The sequence below is a fragment of the Rhinatrema bivittatum genome, chromosome 2, assembly GCF_901001135.1.
Source record: "Rhinatrema bivittatum chromosome 2, aRhiBiv1.1, whole genome shotgun sequence".
Lineage (NCBI taxonomy): Eukaryota > Metazoa > Chordata > Amphibia > Gymnophiona > Rhinatrematidae > Rhinatrema > Rhinatrema bivittatum.
Window position 1 is genome coordinate 29,763,618 of NC_042616.1, and position 21,748 is coordinate 29,785,365.

The window sequence follows — 21,748 nt, forward strand, 5'->3', positions numbered from 1 at the left end:
TCATGGTGAATCCAGTAATTTTCCTTACATAGGAGCTGGCAACACTGATGATGAAAACACAGAGGGATTTCTAAGTCACATTTTCTCAGATCACAAGCTGATCTTCCTAAAGAGAATAACAGTTCTTTTCTTTATTATTAAGAACATAAGAATGGCCAAGCTGGATCAGACCAGGAGTTTTTCACCTCAGTTTCCTCCCCCACCCCCAGTTGTCCTAAAAGAAAAATCCCTTACTTATTTATTTTATTTATTTATTTATTTAACTTCTTTTACTATACCGATACTCAAGACCAGGTCTTATCGTACCGGTTTACAATATAACAGGGGAAACCAATTAACATCTAGGTAGAAGGTAAAGTTACATTAAAACAGGGAGCGTAAAATGGGAGATGGAAGACAGGGCAGAATTTAAACTATAACAATAGAGGAGTGATAAATATAATCACAAAAACCAATAAATTAGTAATATATAAACAGAGATTTATCCTCGGCGGTTATTAACATGGTATGTCCAGTGGGAGGAGAGGAGGGGAGGTGAGTAGGGGGAGGGAATAGGGAGAGGTTGAAGGGTGAGAAACAGTGTTGGTCGACGGAGGTTCCTTTAACGATAGGCTTGTGAGAACAGCCAGGTTTTAAGTTTTTTTCTGAATGTTAGATGGCATTGTTCCTGGCGTAAGTCTTGGGGAAGTGAATTCCAATGTAGCGGACCTGCTGTCGAAAGTGCTCGCTTGTGAATAGAGTTGTGGACTGAGGATTTGTAGGGGGGGCCTTGAGCGAACTTTTGTAGGCAGTTCTGATTGGCCTTGCGGAAGTAAGTAGTTCGAGAGGGAAGGTGAGTTGGAGTGTGGATTGTTGGTAGACAGATTTGTGGATGATAGTGAGAACTTACCTTGGTGAGCACAGCACTGGAGAAGAGGAGTTCCTATTCATACACCAGATCAGTCCAGACAAGTGGGTTTTGTATCCCTACCTTTAGATGGAGGCAGAGAACAAAAACCTTTCTGACACCGCTGCATAAGCTAGAGTGCCACCTGCAGTTGCTCAGTATTTCTCTGTCTCTAGCAGGTGGTAGAGAAATCCTGCAGTCTAGAGATTTATTTAAAAAAAAACAAGTTAAGACAGAACATGAATTTCAAGTGGGCTTCCTGAGGTGAAGGGCATCTTCCTGGGCAGCCCTCAGGTGGAGCAGGGTGAGCAGGGGGTTGGTATCCCTGGTTTGCTCAACCTGAAGTCAACGAGGGGACTGAAATCCAGTGATTCTGGCTCCCTCCTTCCCCTGGGGCTGTTCTTGCTGGCCCTCTGAAGTCATTCAGGAAAGTATTCCCTCTCTTTTTTCTGGGGGGCGGGGGGTATTTCTTACAGGCCTGGCTCTTTAAAAAAAAAAAATTTTTTTGAGAGACAAGAGCCAGGGCAGGTGTAAACACAAACCGGCTGATTGTCAGATAGCTGGGGGAGAAGAAGGAGGGCGAGCGGTCAAGGCTCACTGGGCACTCAGGTCACGGGACTTCAGTGCAGACTATTTGTGGGCACGTTCCTGTCAAGCCGCGAAGCTGGCTCCCGTCGAGCACTGTGCACATCTGGCTCAGAAAACGCAAGGTGTGCACATAATGCTGGTGGCCGCAGGATGCAGCAAATGCAGGGCCAACGGGGACAAGAGTGCGTGCCTAAGAGTAGACGCACTATGCATCAGATTTGCCTCAGCAGAAGAAAGGAAGCTTGAACAGCCGCTGTAGCAGTGTGGGATAAACGAGCCTCCTGATTGGCTGCAGCCAGCGAGAGAGCTTGGTTGCCAAGCGCGGGAACAGCGGCCATTTTGTCACTATGTGGCAAGCGGCAGGAAGCATAGGGGGAAGGGGGGGATTTCCCACCCTCCTTTGACACCAGTCATTCTTGTTTTCCCTGCAGACCTAGAGCGCGGTGATGACCCTGGAGAGCCCATGGGGAAGCTTATTTTCCTTGGACTTTGTCCTCTTAAGACATAAAGCTTGTTTATACAAAAAGGGGAGCAGCAGGCAAGCGTGCTTCTTCACTGGGGCCCCAGCGACAAGCACCAGGAGGCAGGTGAGACTCTCGGGGAGGGTCGAGTTCTCCTTGGCATCTGCTAGGCCTTAAGGGTCATCAGAGCAGTGATGCTGAGGACGCGGATCTTTCTGAGGGGACCAGGGGTCAAGGAAATGGCTCTGGAGGGAGGCCCTGGGATGCACACCAACCGGGCCAGATGATTTGATACTTTTCAGTTTGTCAATCTGGCCTACCACATCTTCCAGGTTCACAGTGATTTGGTTCAGTTCGTCTGACTCATCACCCCTGAAAACCATCTCCGGAACTGGTATCTCCCCAACATCCTCATTAGAAAACACGGAAGCAAAGAATTCATTTAGTCTTTCTGCAATGGCCTTATCTTCCCTAAGAGCCCCTTTAACCCCTCGATCATCTAATGGTCCAACTGACTCCCTCACAGGCTTCACCATGAGTTTTTGTCTTCATGGCCAACCTCTCCTCAAACTGTCTCTAAGCCTATCCCATCAACGCCCTACACATAACCTGCCAGTGCCCCTCCCCCCCCCCCCCCAATTCTCCTCTGATGGACTCCTCCCCCAACTTCCAAAGGAAGTCACCCCCGGCTAAAATACCTCCCTCACCTCTCCCCCTCAACCATGCTGGCAATCATTCTGCCCTCCCTCCACCCCGGCAATGCATGGAACACATCCGGACTGCGCCTCCAAGATCACCCTCCCGGATAATGTCTACGCATGCTGCAGGTTCCTTTCCCTGGCAGCTGCTTCCCTCAACTTCCCTCCAACCATTTTTCTCACTCTATCAAAGTTTAATCCTTGAAAGTTCAATGCTAGATCTGTAGACCCACTTATTGTCTTATTGTCCCTCCTTCAGTCACCAACTCAAACTCGATCATGTTATGATAACCACCGCCACCTCCCTCATCCCTCATCAAATCCTGCTTTCCACCAAGAACTAGATCCAAATTCGCTCAGGATGTCCAATACGTTGTTTGCAAACAGTAAGGAAGATCTAATTATCCCATCACATAATGCTTCGAATGTAAATACCCACCACATCCAATAGGAAGGGGAGATGATGAGCGGTGTACGCTAGTGGTGATTAACCATAAGTAGAAATGGTACAGCGCTGAGAGATCACGGGTCCTTGTGGTGAGTTAATCCAAAAATTGAATATGCAGACTTAAAGCAAACGTTTCCAGCTTTAATTCAAGGATACTTAGAGTGAGGTTTCGGTCCCCCGACACGGGCGTTGTTTCGCCACATGGGCTGCGTCGGGAGGGTCAGGGGTCCCAGAGGACGCTGTCAGCAAAATCCAAAAGGAATAATTACATAAACGAGCCAATGAACAAGAAACTGCAACTATAACCAAGGATCCACATGACAGAAAGAGACACCATATAGCAGACAATTCTAATTAGAAACTTAATAAAATTTTAATTTACTTAAAAGGACCAAGACATGGCATCTATTGGAAAAAGATCAGGGAACATCAAAAAGCATACAAATGTGTGTGTTCTTACATGTAAACAAACGTAATACATTGTACATACCAGGGGAACAACGGGGGGAGGGAGGGAGTGAAAGGGAGAAGGAGGGAGGGTGGTAATAAGGGAGGGGGAAAGAGGAAAAGAAACAGAGAGCAGGGGAAAAGGGAAGAGAAAGGGGGAGCTCCACAAGTGGCAACAAATGTTCATAAAAACATTCAGAGACGATGAATGAAAAAATCCAGGGTGGAGAAGGGACGTGTGAGACAGCTGAGGGTACGCAAAAACGGCGTGGTGGGAGGGATCAGAGGGGTGTATACCAGGCTGAAAGATGAACGGAAGCCCCGCTGTCCATGGAAAGAGTAAAAGACCCAGCTACCTGATGTTAAATAATGTTCCAAAAAAGCTGAACGAGAAAGTGCCAAAGAAATTAATCTGGGCAGGAAATGGAGAAGAAAAGCAATTGGGAGCGTAGGTCAGCTAAAAAAACACAAAAAAGACGATTACCAGTGAAAGGGATTGCCAAAGGTTGGAAACGGGTGCCTCGCGGAGGAATATTCAAATGAGCTGCTGAAACGGTGACGAGAAAATCCCAATTAAATCAGACACAGATTGATTGAATGGAAATACTACAGGTACTAAAATATAGGCCACCCCAAATTTCTGAAGATAACGATGCTGATGAAGGAGAGGGCACAGACCAGCATTTGCCAGGAAATTCTTGCAGGATCTCTCTGTAATGATGTCTCAATAGTATTTTGCTCTGGGACATTCTTGCATCATTTGCCCGTCAGTTACAGGTGATGCATAGATTAGGGGGGTGCACGCTGGTCTTCTTTCTGAATCTTTTCCACTCGGCCTTGCCGCTGTGAGGGCTGTGTTTTGTTAGATCTTCGCCAATGGTCCCTTGTCCTGAGTTGTTGTTGAAGTCAGGGTTCCTTATGAGCCTGCACAGCTCAGAACAGGTTGATCATTGCTTTTCCCCTGGAGTCAGCACATTCAGCAGTTTTTCAGCTTCCTGCAGCTTCCATCTTTATTTGTTCAGTAGTTAGCAGGAGTCCGTCTCAGGAGTCCATCGTCAACCAATAATGATGCCTGAACATATAGTCTAAGTCTTTGAGGGCAGGGCACAGTGCTACAGAGCAGAATGACTGTCACCCTGTATTAGTACAACATGCAAAAGCTTTCCTAGGAATATTGCATATAAGAGAGAAGAGAAAAGAAGCCAAGACACCAAAAATGAAGACATACCATTTGCTCACATCTTTTAAGCGTTCAGATTTTAGTATGCCATATAACTGATATATATATATATATATATATATATATATATATATATATATATTTATATATATATTTATTTTTATTTTTTTTTTAAATCTTCACTTTGTTAGTCTAGGATTAGCTGTTATTAATTATCCCACAAATTCCCCGAGCAATCTTTTGAGGGTGCATCAAGCATCTCTTTTTGTTTCATTTTCGGGCCGTTTGGTGCTTCCTCACTTTTTTCCCCCCAACAGCAGTTCTCCCCGAGAATACATCTCTGCTGCCCAGGTACATATCATTCAATTCACATCACTTCCTTTCACTGCAAGTCCCCCAGAGCTGCTGCTCCTACACAAAATATAAGAAAGAATAACCAAGAACCCTCCCTCCTGGGATTTCATTATCCCATAAGGGATGGTCCAAGAAAACAAAGAGGTAGGCGATCTATGAGAGCCGTCAGGTAAACACAAGAATAGATGCCTTTATCTTTTCCAAATGCCGAAAATCCAGGGTCGGCGTGCGTTAAGGGGGTGAACTCCAAAATCGGAGCGGCCTCGGAAGGAACTTTGATTCCGCTCCCCCCCCCCCCCCACCTTCCCTCCTTTCCCCTATCTAATCCGCCCCCCAGCCCTATCTAAATCACCCCCCACCTTGTTTTCAGTAGTTACCTCTGGCAGGCATAACTTGCATGCGCCACCGAGCCTATGCAAAAATAGCACAGGAGCAGGTTTTCGGGGTTATGCTCGTAACCCTTTGAAAATCTACCCCTTGGAGAAGATTATTAATTTTGGCCCAAAATGTTTGAATTGGCTCCTTAAATTATACGATTAACAGAGGGCTAGGGTAAAGGTAAACGGGGTATATTCCGATCCATTTCCTATTGGTAGGGGTACTAGGCAAGGATGCCCGCTGTCTCCGCTACTATTTGCGCTGTTTTTAGAACCCTTCACCACCAAAATTAGAGAAGAACGGTCCATAACTGGTATACAAGTAGGAGGCATGGACCAGAAATTGTCAATATTTGCTGACGACGTATTATTTACCCTATCTAATCCACAGCAATCCTTGGCCGGAGTAGTAGATAAGCTCATGGAATATAGCTCAGTATCAGGATTCCGCTTGAATCTTGAAAAAATCCGAAGTGCTCACTATCTCCCTACCTAAAGATCTTACTGACCAATTGAAACAACAATCCCCATTAAAATGGGCTGGCACCAAAACAAAATATTTGGCAATTATGATAGGCACTAAGCTACATGATCTATTTAAATTGAATTATTTACCATTGACAGCCAAAGTCTTTCGGTAATTAGATCAATGGACAAATTTACCCATTACCTGGACTGGGAGAATAGCGATTTTAAAGATGTCTGTTCTACCGAAATTGAATTATCTGTTCCAGTCACTGCCAATCCCCATCTCCACTGCATTATTGAGAGGAGGGATGGGGGGTCCCCAAACTCCAGTGGTATTACACAGCAGCATAACTCAATGCTATATTGTCCTGGCATAGGCAAGGAGAAACTCCTCGTTGGGTGGACATCCAGCAAGCATTACTGGGTCCGAAACCACTCTGAGCTATTATTTGGCAACCTAGAGTAATGTTGAAAATGGGGGGGGGGGGACAACACTCACTCTTCCTTTACTTACTACACTACATAATTGGGGCAAGTGGAAACACCTACTTATAGGAACTATACAATATTTCTCTAACACACATCTATTTTATAACACTAAATTTCCATCAGGCTGGGATTCTTCTCTCTTTCAAGTATGGAAAGATGGTGGAGTACACACTTTGGGCCAGATTTGGGATATGGATGGTATGTTAACGTTTGATTGACTTCAGGAGACTTATCAGATCCCATTCTCATCTATGTATTCCTTCCTCCAACTCTGTCATTTTGTGAAACAAGAGCACATTCAGGATGAACTCCGAAAAGGGAAATCTCAATTTGAAGGGTGGTGTGCTCTTGCTGACCGCCTTAAAGGCTGATTATCCAAGATATATAATATGCTGCAGGGGTCATTAGCGGGAAGACCTACCTATACTTATAAATGGGAGGAGGAGTTGGACCAATCATTCACTGATGAGGAATGGGATCAGATATTTTCTTGTACTAAACGTTGTTCTGTTTCTACTTCAATCACTGAAAATGGTTATAAAATACTGTTCCGTTGGCATCTCACACCATATCGGCTGCACAGAGCTCGCCTTAGTGCAGATGTGATATGTAGGAAAGGTTATGGACAGACAGGGACTTTCCTCCATTTATGGTGGGAATGTTCTAAAGTGAGGAGACTATGGCAGGATGTGTCTGATATCATACCCAGCACTCTAAAATGGAGGATTGCTCTGTCTCCAGCTCAAGGTCTTTTGAATGTGCCTGTTGAGGGCTACAAATATGAAAGTTTGTTGGTTAATCAATTCTGTATAGGGGCTCGATGTATAATAGCCGCAACTTGGAAACAATTGATGGTTCCACCGAAGTGTTGCTTCAAAAATTGGACGCTATGAGTACCATGTACAAGATAACCGCCCAAAAACATCACCATTTACCTGGCTTTCATCGGATCTGGCGGCCATTGTTGCAGTCTGATACTGCAGGTGAAGTAGTGGACCCTTGGGCCAGCCTACCTCGAGTGATAGAGTAGGCCGGGAGGCGGAGCCAGAGGCTCGAGGTGTTCACCCGGGAACCAGGAACCCCCCAGGAGGAGCCCGTATGATTCTGGCACCTTGGGACTTGGGCAATAGAGAGAGTCCAGTGACAGGGATGGCGATAAGCCGGGATGAGAGCAAGGAAGTCCAAAGGTACTTGGTAGGCCGGATACTGAGGCAGGCGGAGGATAGTAACAGAGTCTCTGTGGTAAGCGGGAACAGGAGCAGGCATAGCCTGAAACAAAGTCTGTGACAAGCAGGAGCTGGTGCAAGCTGTAACCTGGAACGGATTCCGTAGCAAACAGGAACTGGAGCAAGCTGAAGACTGAAGCAGGACCAGAGATGAGCCGAGATCAGTGGCAGGCAGCAGGCTGAGCAAACAGGAACAGGCCAAGATCAGGGCAGGCAGCAGGCAAGCGTAGTCGGGAACAAACCAGGGTCAGAGGCAGGCAGCAGGCAAAGCGTAGTCAGGAACAAACCAGGGTCAGAGGCAGGCAGCAGGCAAAGCGTAGTCAAGGCAATCCAGGGTCAGCGACAGGAACTCAGTGAAGACGATGTGCAACTCAGAACTACAAGGCAGTAGTGAATCTCGTTGCAAGGTGATGAGACGGCGTCCGGGCGCCAGTTAAATCGCCCTGGGTGCGTGACGTCATCATCGCAGGCGGGGCTCGACTTCCGGGTGCTGGACGCACAAAGTGAGCGCACTTGCGCGCGTGCGCACAAGGCTACGGCGAAACAGGCAGGAAATGGCGGACGCCACGTGGAGCCATCGGCATCTTGGGATCCTGGGGTCGCGGAGCGTAGCGTCTCCAGCCGCGAAGGTAGGCACTGGTCGGGCACAAGGGAGAGGAAGCGGTGCAGACCGCAACAGCCATACTCTGACTGGCGGAGTGGAGTGCATCCAGCCCCAACAGTGACTACTATGTGACTTCTATGTGACTTATTTGTTAGCTCTATAGTGCTTTATGTGATCAACCCAAACCATTGTGATGATACTTCATGTCAATATCCGTTTATTACTTTTGATAAGCAGCAATATGCTTTACTTGTTACATACTACATGTCATAATGTATTGATAATTGTACAACTTGACTTATCTGTATACACATATAATCTGTTTTCAAGTTTACAAATGGTTAATAAACATTACATTACAAAAAAACAAAACGGGAGCCCTTATTGAGTGCCCATTTTCCCAATTCATGCACAGACACATCCCCTGGGTACCCTATGCAGTGTGTAAATGAGGGGCTGCATAAAAAAGGATGCGCTAGGGAAGAACTGTGCGTCCCTAGCACTCAAACGCATCGGGCACCCTCACTTGCAATGGGCGCTCAATTTGAGCATCCGTTTTTGTCCCACTTCTGGCCAATTTTGCCGAGGTTGCTGGACGCCCATAGCTAAGCGCCCTTTGCTATTGTGCATGTACATTTTGCATCCAGGATTTTTTTTTTTTTTTTAATCAAGCCCATCTGTCTTTATTTTTCAACACCGCAAGCAGTAAATTTAGTGTCACATTGATATTTTTAAATTTCTCATGAGCCCTTGACTCACGGAATGATTTACGGGCATTTTCGTGGCTGGAGTTAAATTTGCCGCGTTGAAAAGTGTGCGTTGGGCGTCCAGCAATTTTCTGCATTTGGGGAAATAGCCAATAGCCTCATCTAAACGGAATTTACATGTGATGGGTGCTATTGGCTATGCATTTGTTTGGGCGAGTATTGTTTGCCAGTTTAGTGCATCCAAAACGCACATCCAACTGTGTGCAAACCTGTGCGCTAGGCTGGACACACTTAATGGCATCAGCCCCTGTGTTAGTACAAAAATTTCCATTCCAACCAAAGAAACACTGAAGACTGAACAATACACTATTGAGGGATGAGAATATATGCCTAAAGATTGAGCAGAAAACACAAGAATATCTAATCTTTAATGACAATGTTGAAGTCAATGAGGCAATCTTATGGGATGGATTAAAATGTGTATTACGAGGAAAGCTTGCTATGTGGGCCTCTCAGGTTAATAAATGGAAGCAACAGAGAGCAGCAGAATTAAGGGTGGCAATGGACGATTTGGAAAAACAGCATAATGAGAAGGAGACCCCTAAAATACTGGCACAACTGGAGTATCCGCGGGTCCAGTTACGATCATTGATGCTTGATCAAATCAACTCTCAGTTAATGTGGGTTAAGCAGACCTATTTTGAACAAGGGAACAAGGCCTCTAGATTCCTGGCACTCAAACTGAAGGGACAGGTAGAACAGTCACAGGTACAAGGGAAAAGGAATAAAGAAGGTCACTTAGAGCATGACTCATGTCAAACAGTGTAGAAATTTCAGAATTTTATTGAGCTCTATATATAAAAAAAATAATAATAATTAAAGATGATGATATTGTAGCTTATTTAGCAGACGTACAGCTGCCTAGCATGACATCTGAATAACAGGAAATGTTAAATAGAGACATATTGGAGGATGAGATCAGTCTAGCTATTAAAAGTTTAAAAATTGACAAATCACCTGGGTTAGATGGTTAACTGCACAATTTTACAAGCAATTCTCAAGCCTCCTAGTTAGCCTTCTTTGAGCACTTTTAATAGCCTTCTGTGGGGGACAGCGAGTTACTGTCATCATTGTGGTTGGTAAGTGTTACTGTCACTTCAAAAGCAGATAGAGATACCACTATCTGTGTGTCATACAGAGCTATATCTTTGCTAAACATTGTTGTACAGATATTAGCAACAATTTTTGCAGATAGACTGACTAGAATTATGCCATAATTAATCCATGAAGATCAATCTGGCTTTATAATGAGGAGGAACACAACAGATAATTTTAGACGCATACTCAATTTCGTTTTTGTGTCTGGGAAGTACAAGAGGATGCCTTACTTTTGGCTATAGATGCTGAGAAGGCATTTGATAGAGTGCACTGGCAGTTCATGAATAAAGTGTTGGAGAAACGTGGCCTGGGAGATCAGTTCTGTACTTGGATAGGGAAGATGTGTGATGCTCCCCAAGGCAATGGAAGGTTCTCAGAGACTTTTCATTTAGAGAGAGGGCCAAGGCAGGGATGCCTGTTATCCCCGTTTCTGTTCATGATTGTAATGAAACCATTAGTGGAAAAGATTAGACAGAATGGGGATATTAAAGGGATTACTAGGGGACAAGTGGATTATAAAATCTCACTATTTGCAGACAATATCATTTCCACTTTATTTAACCCTTGGTAGAAGAACTTACACAATATGTAAGAGTGGCAGGATTTAAGGTGAATATGAGTAAATCAGAAATTCTCAATATATCATATTAAAATGTCTGAACATTTATTGTATAGCAATAAAAAAAATGGTTAACTGTCAATAGGCTTTGCCTTAACATTGAAAAAACAGAAATAATTCAATTAACCCGAAAAAAAAAAAAACACATTGCACAAACCATAGATTTTTAGTTTGACTCAAAGACAATTACAATGGCAAATTCTGTATGTGACTTAGGGGTATTGCTGGACAACTGATTAACAATGAGCAAAGGTGGTGCTATTGTGCGCGTTATTGGCGGTGATAGGGTTCTTACCTTTTTGCCACCAGTGATGTCTCCGCCACACCCGCCCCGACTCCTCCCCTTCCGGTGCCGACGCCACCCAGATCCCACCCCGATCTAGGTATTGCACGCGAAAAGTCCTTTTTCGCGTGCGATCCCGTTAGAAAATGAACCCCTTAGTGAGGTATGGGAAAGAGCCATTTCAATCACAGGACCTATTCTGTGCGACACAATGGCTGAGCTTTTACGTAACATGTCCGAGCTCAAAATCTTTAAAAAAAAAAGGGCTTATAACTTGACTCTGTACACAGGCATTCACAAACTATTCAACTCAATGGAAGTAATGTAATTATTAATACATCCACATTGTCCAGCTGAGCAGCAGAAAATGTGTAATAATGTGAATCGTTTTATGGGTCTGTAATGTCAATTTATGTACACACTGTGTATGTTTTTAGTTTTGATAACAGTTCTGATATACTTTGAAGGACAGTATATACAATCTTGTAAATAAATAAATATATACACCCCAGGCATTGGCAGATCATTTACGATACAGCTTTTCATTGAAATAGGCGATCAACTTTATAAGTTTATTATAATTTCACCCCTGTTTCTTGTGAACCAGCATGATGGGACCACTGTCTTGAATGTTGGTATATAAAAAACTTAAATAAATAAATAAAAATAAATAAAAATATTGAGGAGTGAGAGTAGTTTGAGAATTAGTGAGATGAAATTATTCTCATCCAGTGAAAGAATCTGTGACAGACTTGCACATTTGGGGCAAGTTCAATGTATCCTGGCTAGGAAGGATAGCATTATTAAGGATGAGCGCATTACCAAGACTTCCACAGCATCTCCCCGAAGGAGAAATGAAAGAGATTCAGAGAAAATTCTCAGATTACATATTTATTTATTATTTATTTTTAGATTTTTATATACCGGTGTTCCTGTATTAAAATACAGATCACATCGGTTTACATTGAAACATAAAAATTACGCCAAGAGGCGGTACATATAACAAGGTTATAGAACTTGGAAAACATGGAAAACAGGTTCGAAAAATAACATTGAGAAAATTGTATAGTCTCTTTGAGAAACCAAATCATAAAATAAGGCGTAATTGTCTAAGATAAATGTGATCTGCAGAAGGGATTGCGATGGTGAGAAAATCTTGATAGCTGGAGGTAAAAAATAATCAAAGTTCTGGAAAAGCTTGGCTAAAGAGCCAGGTTTTAATTTTCTTTTTGAAGGAAGCGAAGCAGATCTCAAGGCGGATGTCTGGCAGGAGCATGTTCCATTGGACGGGTCCTGCTAAAGAGATGGTACGTTTCTGATGTAAGGATATTGTTGAAGGAACATAGAGTGTGCCTTTATAAGCTCCTCTGATAGGTCTAGATGAAGAGTGAAAACGAAGTTGGGTACTTAAGTGGAGTGGGGATATGTTGTAAATAGATTTATGAATTGCTGTGTATACTTTATAGAGAATCCTTTGCTTAATAGGCAGCCAGTGGAGGAGTTTTAGTATGGGGGTTATATGGTCTCTTTTATTTGTATTGGTAAGGATTCTAGCTGCAGAGTTTTGAATCATCTGGAGGGGTTTGATGGATGAGGTAGGGAGGCCAAAAAGGAGCGAGTTGCAATAATCGATTTTTGTTAGAATAATGGCTTGTAGAACCATCCGAAAATCATTGAAGTGGAGAAGTGGTTTCAATTTTCTCAGGACAAGAAGTTTATAGAAGCAGTCTTTAGTGGTGGTGCTTATAAATTTTTTGAAGTTAAGCTGATTATCTATCATGACGCCTAGATCACGTACATATGGTGAGTGATTAATTATAGGAGTGGTAGAAATGAGTGGGACAGCTGGGTATATTAGATTGTTATTAACGTCATGATTGATAATTAAGATCTCGGTTTTGTTGTTGTTGAGAATAAGGCTGAGACTGGATAGAAGATGATTGATTAGTTGCAAGCAATTATTCCAGTGAATCAAGGTTTTGTGTAGGGATTCTGAGATTGGGATGAGTATTTGGATGTCATCCGCGTAAATGTAGTGTGTTAGGTTTAGATTATTAAGAAGTCGACAGAGAGGGAGAAGGTAAATGTTGAAAAGGGTTGGAGAGAGGGAGGAACCTTGAGGGACTCCTTGATTTGCTGGGACCGGGTGTGATTCTTTGTTGTTTATCTTTACCTTGAATTGTCTATTAACCAGGAAGGACTTGAACCAGCTGAGTACTGTTCCCTTAATGCCTATGTCTATCAGACCTTGTAATAAAGATGAATGGTTGACAGTGTCAAAAGCCGCAGAGAGATCTAAAAGAATAAGGAGGTGAGGTTGTTTTTTATCCATATTAGTTAGAATATTGTCGGTGAGAGAGATAAGTAGGGATTCAGTGCTTAACGATTTACGAAAACCGTACTGGGAAGGAGCAAGAATGTAGTTTTCTTCCAGGTACTCTGATAGTTGTCTATTGACTATCTTTTCCATAATTTTGGCGATCATTGGCAAATTGGCTATTGGGCGGAAGTTAGCTGGATCTGTGGCCGGAAGATTTGGTTTTTTAAGAAGAGGTTTAAGAATTGCTAGTTTAAGTTGGTCAGGAACTAGACCTTGGGAAAGAGAGCAATTAATATCGGCAAATGGCTTTGAAATGGTATTCCTTATAGCAATGAGGAGGTTGTTTGGAATTGTGTCTAAGGGATGAGAGGATGGTTTCATTTTCTTGAGAATATTTTCGATCTCAAGAGCTGATGTGGTTTCAAAAGTTTCTAGAGTCGTATTTAGTTTTGGTGGAGTATTAGGTGGAGATGGAGGAGAAGAACTAGATGAAGAGAAAGAGACAGTCAATTTATCAATTTTTTCCTTGAAGTATTCAGCTAGTTCGGAGGCTTTGTTGAGAGCTTGATCATCTGGGATGGTAGGAGGGGTTGGTTTAGTGAGGGCAGAAACGTAGGAGAAGAGTGCTTTCGAATCAAAGATGAAATGATGTATTTTTTTAGAGAAAAAGTCTCTCTTAGTTTTAAGAATGTTGATCCTGTAGGCATTGAGAGTGGTTTTGTATACAGCTAATGTTGTGGGGGATGGGTTTTTTCTCCATGTGTGTTCTTTATTTCTTAGTTTTTGTTTAAGCAGCTTCAGTTCAGTGGTGAACCAGGGTTTTCTGTTGTCAGGCGAAGGTTGTACTACTTTGGTGATTGAAGGACAGGTTAGATCTGCGATTTTATTGGTGCTGTTGCACCATGAAGATATGGCTGTAGAAGCGTTGGAGAGATCAAGTTGAGATAATTCATTAGAGAGATGGTTGCTAAGAAGGTCTGTGGAACAGGGTTTCCTAAATTGGATAGTGGTTTTTGGGAATGAAGTGGGAGGATGTCCTGAGAGCTTGAGTGTCGTGTTGATAATTTGATGGTCCGTCCAAGGGACAGGAAAACAAGAGGGTGAATCAGGGGGCAAGATACACTGATTAATGAAAATAAGGTCCAATGTGTGGCCTGCTTTATGGGTTGGGCTTTTTATTATATGTGTGAAACCCATATAGCTGAGTGATGAAAGTAGGGTAACACAGTTTGCTGTTTGTGGTGAAGCATCGACATGTATGTTGAAATCTCCCAATAAAATGGCAGGTTTATCTGGGTTGAAATATTTGGCGGTAAGTTCAATGACCGGAGAGGGGTCAGAGTCTATAGTTCCAGGAGGAGCGTAGATTAGGCCAATTTGTAGATGCTCGGATTTAAAAACTGCAAACTCTATGTTCGATGTGATGTTTGAATATTGTAAAGTTAAACCTAGCTCTTTCTTGGATGCTAGGAACAGACCTCCTCCCTTTCTTTTGAGTCTAGGGATGGAGAAAAAATTGTAAAGTTGAGTAGGTAGTTGGTTTAATAGAGCTATATCTGTGGGTTTAAGCCATGTTTCTGTGATTGCACAGATATCTGGGTTTACTTCTGTAAGGTAATCATTTAAGATGTGAGTTTTTTTCGAAAGCGATTGTGCGTTGAAAAGTGTTAGGGATAGAAGAGAAAGGCCCAGGAATTGAGTGATAGGTGAAATCATAATTGGAATTGAAGGAGTCTGAACGCTTCAACCTGACAAAGGACTTCATGTACCAGAATTCCCTGCTTCATGACGGGTTTACTTACAGTCTGCAATACAGCTGTAATTAGGACATTGAGAAACTCTCTGTCAGCACATTGCACATTTTCATTTTTTTGGCTTCGCTGTTCTTATTCTCTGATAAGCTTTCACTGCTGTAACCTAGATTAGAACAATGGATGTATTATGTGATGGGCTGTATTACTGCAGACTCGCGAATTCCTTTCCAGAACTGCAAGTCCCAGCAGCCTCTCCTGTAGAACATGGGAGAAGTTTCACGAAAGTTCCAGGGTGTCTAGGGAGGGGGTCAGTAGCCCCTTCAGCCGGAATATGCTCGCTCAGCAGTGCTTAGAACGCATGTGTAAAAGATAAGAACTGTAAAGTGCATAAGAGTCTGCTCCTGAAGGGGAGGGGCATGCAGTTGTACTGAGCCTTTGTCTTAGCTGCATCTTGCTGGCAATAAAAGTCTATCTTTACGGATCAGTTGTCTGGGCCTCCTTACTGACTAAAAAAGAGACGGTTACATTTGGCGAGCTCAGCCAGGAGGTACCGGGGACGCTATTTTAGCCCCCCAGTTGGTCCAGGAGATTTTGTGGCGGAGTGATCCCCCAGACTTGCCTGGTGAGTGGCCACCGCTGAGTTCAGTGATCAGGTATCTGAGGGGGTCATTCCACGGAGATCCTCTGAGACCTTTGGGCTGGTGATCCGGGAAGAAGGCTTTCATGACGATCGGAAGACCCCTGCAGGCGAGTATTATGGGTACATGGAAATAAGTGAAGAATAGCTAGCTAAGGAAATAACCGGTCCATCCCCGGCGGACCGAGGGGGCTTTGATCACACCCCACGCAGTGTGTTAGTAGGAACCCCGTTCCGAAGACCACGCGCATGAACAGGAAAAAGTACAAGTAATAAGTAAAGCATATGCTAGTGGGAATAGGTTTCTTGTTGTGTGAAAGAGAGTGAATGGCCTCGCAGTTCTAGGCCGGGCTGACCGCGTCCTAGTCGGGGCGATTGTGACCCTTTGTGTCTGACGGATACGGACCCCTTACCTATCCGTCTTCCCTTCCCTCCTTTGTCTGTGATTCTATCCTAATGGGAGGGGGCGGTTCTACTCCATTAAAAATCATGACGGAGCACTATAGCGAAGTGTTCGATAGACATAAATGTACTAAACCCGGAATGATTCAACAATGTACCCATAGGTGGCCCAGTTTGTGTGTAAATTGGCCTCCGGCAGGAACTTTCAATTTCCAAACGGCCACAAGGGTCCAGAATATAGTTATACAAGAAGGGAATCCGGGTTGCCCTGAGGATATACCGTACATAACTGCTTGGATTGCAGTTATTGAAAATCCTCTGTCGTGGGCAAAGAAGCTAGTAGAGGGAGCCGCCCTCGTAATGGTAACTCAAGTACGCAAAATGGGGAACCGGAAGTCCCCAGTGTCTGTCTGTCTGTAAGGTACCTGTAAAAAAAAAAAAAATTCTACTGTGGTAGATCGGTTAGACAAATTTCTTTTTGTGATCAAATGCATTATTTCTTTTGATCTACTCTGGTGATGCAGACTATTTTTACTTAAGGAAAACTTATTAAAAGTGATTGTGAATTATTTATCTGTATATGTGTGCTGAACAGCGGCAGTTAGCTGCTGCTGGGAGCTTGAGAGTTAATTAATTTGGCTGGGCAGAGACTGCTTCTCAGCGGGACAGTTTAACCCCTATAACATTTCTCTGGTACGTTTGGGTTTTCAAATTATTAATTAAGGATTGTAATGTATGTAACTGCTATCTGTGAATTGCAAGCACATGTACCAGGGATTTTTAATTGTTTTAAACCCTAATAAGAAGAGATTTTGGTTTACAGATGCTGCACAAGACTACTATACAACAAATTAATTTACAGTGTTAAGTTAAAATACTGATTTGATTGCTGGAGAATGCATTTACTGGTGTTGAAGTTTAGAACTTGATGGCAGTTAAGGGTTAACGGCAGAGATAATTACAGGAGAGAGGAGGGGATCGAGCCAGAGAGAGAAGAGAAAGGAAAAAAACATTGGGCTAGCCTGGGTGAATGAAAATTGTTTCGTTTGTTTTAACAGAACATTATTGAAAGTTAGTTCATGGTGTGCGTATGTGAATAAAGATAGAATTGTGGTATGTTAATTAAAAGAAAGGAAGATTGTAGCTCCGAGTTTCTGCTGATTAAATTTATTCTCCAAAGTCCTTGCTAAAACTGTCTGTAATCTGACAAAGGATTGCTACTTGCAAAGAAATACCAGAACCAAGGGTCCCTTACAAATCATTTAGTGCCTTATGATGCGGGCTATTTTTAAGACATTTTATAGCAGCAAATTAATTGTTACAGTACAAAGTGGAATGGTGGTGCGTCCCACTGCGTGTCAGTACGTAGTGCGTAGGCATTCAATATGGCTGTGCGTTTCAATGCTGGCGTTGCTAATCAGAAGTTTTTAGTTTTCTCATATCTTCTATCCCAGTGTCCTCCCTATGCTTATCTTTCTATTCTCTAATACCATGTTAATTATTGTTCTTACTTGTCTCCTATATATTATCTGTTATTTAAAAGTTACATTGGAACGCATGATAAAGTATGAACTCTCTTTTGCTGACGCAGTTTATTTTGAAGCTGTCTCTGGGAAAATTAGAGGAGAAATGATTAAGAATGGGACCTTTGTTAAAGCTTTGTTAAATATGCAGAGCATAGCAAGCGGCAAGATAAGACAGCTGCAGTTCTGACTGTGGGAATTACAGGATGCCGTTTGTAACAAAAAAAAAAACAACAAAAAAAAAAAAAAACACAGAGAAAACAAAGACTTAATATTACAAATTTTGATTCAGTGGCAGGCGCAAGATAAGGATTATTGGAAGTTGTGGGCAAGAGAAGGGGCCACTATGCAAGATTAGGAACAAGAGCAAATATGAGTCGGCCCAAATGATAAAGTAGTAGCACACACACACACACATATATATATATATATATATTGCAATTATGTTCTTTTACCACTGGTGGGGGCTGGGCTCTGGCTATTACCATATGTTCTTAGTGTTTGCAATGTAATTGGTACAAGGCTTCCAAGGGTTTGATCATCACTCCTGCACACCTAAAGCGCCCCCCCTGGATCCTTGCCTGCAGATCCAGGTTGACTTTATTGAATTAACCCAATGCCAAACTTACAAGTATGAAGGAAGCAATGTTTTGCAGCTTCTCAGCCTCGTCAGAATTGATTTGCCTCCAGGCGCAGGTCACCTATTCAATTTCCAGATGGACTGTGATCTTTTCATCGTATTTTGAGATGTATGGGAACAGGGATCAGGAAGAGAAGAAAAGGGGCCCGTCCCTGCAACCAGGAACTTAATAATAGACCTGACATCCGAAAGAACCTGCAGAAGGCCGAGGGCTTTGAGGGCATGAGCCTCAGCCAGTTAAAAGCTATAGCAGACCAGGTATGTGGAAATAGAGAAGTGGAAGAGAAAAGAGAGAAGCAAGTAGACATATGAAGGAGAAAGTGACTGTTAGCCACCGCTCTCGAGGACACTCGGGACGGGAAGGAGCCAAGACAATGGCAGACCGCGAAGAGGAGGGGGAACAAGACCCCCCCTTTGGAAAGAATCAGTGTGCGTACTGCAAAAATGAAGGCCATTGGAAGAGAGACTGTGAAGAATGGCAAAAGAAATACGGGAGCCCTGCAGTGAATACTAACGACAAAAATGGACCTGCACCGACACAAAGGGGCCGAGGAGGAAGGAGATTGGACAACCCCCACTGGCAGATGGCGGGGGAGGCGACAAGGAGCATACAGCCTGAAGAGACCGGGAGGGAAGAATCCCCACTGACCCTCTGGTGGAGATCCACGAGGTAACACAACAAAAATCAGGGGCCTGTTGGACTCAGAGGCCAACGATCTGTCATGACTGCACCAATCGGCCCCCCCGACGAAAGAGACTGTTTCTATAGTGGGTGCCTCAGGTCAGGTACTCACTGCCCCTCTGCAGAAAGAATGAACTATACAAGTAGGCGGGACCATGGTATCCCTTATCGGACAAGACCTGCTGTGTAAGCTACAGACCACATTGAGATTTCAACCAACAGGGGAAGTTAAAGCCTCCTTCGGGGACCATCCAGTGATACTCATCTATCCCCTCCAAGAAGAATGGAGACTACATCTTCCCATAGTCGAACGAACCATCGAACATCGATATGAAAACAACACCCCCCTCAACGAAAAACGAAGACAACTGATGGATAGTGTACCCCAAGTATGGTCCGAACAGAACCCGGGAGGAATAGCTATCGACGCTACCCCCATATGGATAGAGATGAAACAGAATGCACAGGTGATTAATCAACCTCAATACCCCATTCCATATATGGCCAAGCAAGGAATCCAGATACATCTGCAAAGACTGTATGATTTGGGTATTCTCAGGCGAATCCGATCTGCTTGGAACACCCCTCTGCTGCCCGTAAAGAAACCCGGTTCTTCTGACTACCGACCTGTACAAGATTTACGGAAAGTGAACAATCAAGTAGCAGATCTAGTAGCCCTCGTACCAAATCCATACTCAATCTTGGCTCAAGTTTCCCCTACATCCAAGTGGTACAGTGTCATTGACCTCAAAGATGCTTTCTTCTCCGTTCCAGTAGCAGAAGAATGCCAGAAGATCTTTGCCTTCACATGGGAAAATGCACAAACTGGAATCAAGCAGCAGTACACATGGACTCGCTTACCGCAAGGATTTAAGCACTCACCCACGATGTTCGGGGAGCAACTGGCAAAAGACTTGAAGATGTACCAAGTCACGTATGGGCCAGTCATACAGTATGTGGATGACCTTCTGTTGTTTCGTGACACGTATCACGAATGTGCTATAGCCACACTCCACTTGTTAAAGACGTTGTACTCAAAAGGATACCGTGCAAGTAAAAAGAAGGTGCAAATTTGTGAATTGGAAGTAGAATACTTGGGATTCCAAATCCGGGAAGGTACCCGCTGTCTTGGAATATCCCGTACCAGTTCAATACGAGGTCAACCTGTACCCACTTGCAAGAAGGAGCTCCGAGCGTTCCTTGGAGCTGCAGGATATTGCAGGCTGTGGATAGCTAACTATGCTGTTATTGCTCAGTCCCTATACGACAAATTGCGGGGAAAGGAGGCAGAATCCCAGCCTTTTCAGTGGGAAACCCATGAACTGACAAGTTTACAACAACTGAAAGATGCCTTGAGTGAACCCCCTGCTCTAGGGTTACCAGATGTAATGAAACCATTTCATCTATACGTCGATGAAAAGAAAGGAATGGCCATTGGGGTATTGACTCAAACTTTTGAATCATAGGAACGACCTGTTGCATATCTGTCAAAAGGAATGGACAATGTTGCAAAAGGATGGCCTGGTTGCCTTCAAAGCATTGCTGCTGCATGCTTACTGATACCCGAAGCTGTTAAGCTAACATTTGGACAGACTTTACAAGTAACAACTCCTCTTACTATTCAAGGACTACCAGAGACCCATGGACCAAAATGGATGACTAATTCATGTCTCGTCAAGTATCAAGCCTTACTGTGTGAAACACCTGAAATTCAAATACAAGACAGCAAAAACTTGAACCCGGCCACTCTTATGCCGGCACCTGAACCAGTTGCCCATGATTGTGAAGAAGTCATGACTACAATACATTCCAGTAGACCAGACCTGAGGGATCAACCCTGGCAGGGAGCTTGGACTTTATTCACTGATGGGAACAGCCAAATCATTCATGAGATACGTTCTGCTGGATATGCTGTTGTATACGAAGATGAAATCATTGAGGCTCAACCTTTTCCCCCAGGAACGTCTGCACAAAAAGCTTAACTAATTGCTCTTACTCGAGCTCTGCAGTTGGCAGAAGGAAAACTGTAAATATCTAAACAGACTCTAAATATGCCTTTCTTACAATTCAAGTGCATGGAGCATTATAGAGGGAAAACAACTGAACAATCAGGCTTCAGGCAGTCCTGGAGCTCATCACCAACGACTGCTCTCGCTCTTAAACTCTGGGCAAAAGAAAATACCAAAATTATGACTGCAGTGTACCAGAATAGATTGGTTTTAGATTACCCTCTGGCCCAGGAAGGAGGGTTTGTGGAACATTTAACCTCCCCAATTGTTGTTTACAGGTAGATGACCAAAGCAAGGTTATCCAAGATATCACTGATCGCATGGTCAAGATGGCACACGTCCCTGTCCAGCAGTGGAATAGTGCATGGGACTGGACCAATGGATTCCGTGGTTGGTTTTCCATGATCGATGGATTTAAGAGCTTGTTTGTTATCCCAGCCAGTTTAATTCTGTTTTGTCTTTTAGGACCCTGAATTATTCCTTTCTTGCTCAAACCGCCTTCGTCGGGTGATGAAGGACATTGCTGAACGCAAAACAGCCACGCAGCTCCTGTTACTGTACATGTATTCCTCTGAGCCTATAGAACCTGTTTAACCATCCTCATGTTTTATCCTGGGCCATCTTCCCATACATGACAAGTTCGGGCTACAAAGGGGGGTGGAGCCATTAGGGCCCATCCGTCTCAAACCCGTGAAGAAACCATCAGACTGTTTGGGAAATTAGGGCCCCCTGAGAACTCAAATTGCTAATTTTTCTTGTTTCTGTTTCTTTCAGCTCCACAGTTGCAT

General features: G+C 43.6%; 1 protein-coding gene and 1 long non-coding RNA gene across 2 annotated transcripts in view; one reads left to right on the top strand and one right to left on the bottom strand.

Annotated features, from left to right (window-relative positions):
* Positions 1-21,748, top strand: part of LOC115085852 (oocyte zinc finger protein XlCOF6-like) — a 393,254-nt gene that overhangs the window by 327,072 nt on the left and 44,434 nt on the right. The window lies entirely within an intron of this gene.
* LOC115085891 overlaps positions 1-21,748 on the bottom strand; it is a 318,986-nt gene that overhangs the window by 192,425 nt on the left and 104,813 nt on the right. The window lies entirely within an intron of this gene.